General features: G+C 71.1%; 1 protein-coding gene across 2 annotated transcripts in view; it reads right to left on the bottom strand.

Annotated features, from left to right (window-relative positions):
- Positions 1-335, bottom strand: part of PPARD (peroxisome proliferator activated receptor delta) — a 96155-nt gene extending 95820 nt beyond the window's left edge. The window contains exon 1 of one of the 2 annotated variants that reach the window (XM_023512846.1): positions 201-335. The gene's annotated coding sequence lies outside the window, so the exon portion shown is untranslated. The remainder of the gene's footprint in view (positions 1-200) is intronic. The other variant, XM_012804855.1, reaches the window with a different exon arrangement.
- Between the last annotated feature and the right edge of the window lie 223 nt (positions 336-558).

Here is a 558-nt window from a genome sequence, read left to right as displayed (position 1 = left end):
GGCACCAGTAGGGCAACAGATGGGGCTGACTCCCGGGCTGGAGCGTCGGGAAGCCGCAGAAGCGCTGTCCGCGGACCCCTACTGCTCCCCTAACCCCGCTCGCAGCCGGGCCTTGCGCCCCAGCCCCGCCGGCCGCCTCGGCCCGGGCCCGCCGCTTCCGTCCGTTACTTGCCTAGTTGCTTCCTCCGACCCGGACTGACCTGACCTGGCTGCCTACCGCGCCACCGCCGCCGTCCCGCAGGCTCCGCAGAACCCTCTGGCTCCTGCCAAAACTTTTCCCATTAATCCCCAGCTCCGCGGCAGCCCAGGCGTCACACGTTCGGCGGTCCGGCCCCGCCCCCGGGAGCGCGGCGTCATCGCGCAGCTCGGCCCTCCCGCTCCACGCCCCCTGCCGCCTGCAGCGACCAATCAGCGCTCTTCCTGGAGACGTCCCTGATTCTGCTTCTCCGCCCAGCGCACGCTTTCCTGGGCCTGCCTGCAGTGCCCTCTGGTGCCCGATGCGGGCGCAGCTTCTCAGCGCGAAGTTGGGGAGGAGCCCGGGAGCGCAGGGCCAGTAAA

This window comes from Otolemur garnettii, unplaced genomic scaffold (assembly GCF_000181295.1).
Source record: "Otolemur garnettii isolate 467f Iridium unplaced genomic scaffold, OtoGar3 scaffold00031, whole genome shotgun sequence".
NCBI lineage: Eukaryota > Metazoa > Chordata > Mammalia > Primates > Galagidae > Otolemur > Otolemur garnettii.
Note: the sequence above shows the minus strand (reverse complement) of the source record. Positions and strands in the feature narration are given on the sequence as shown.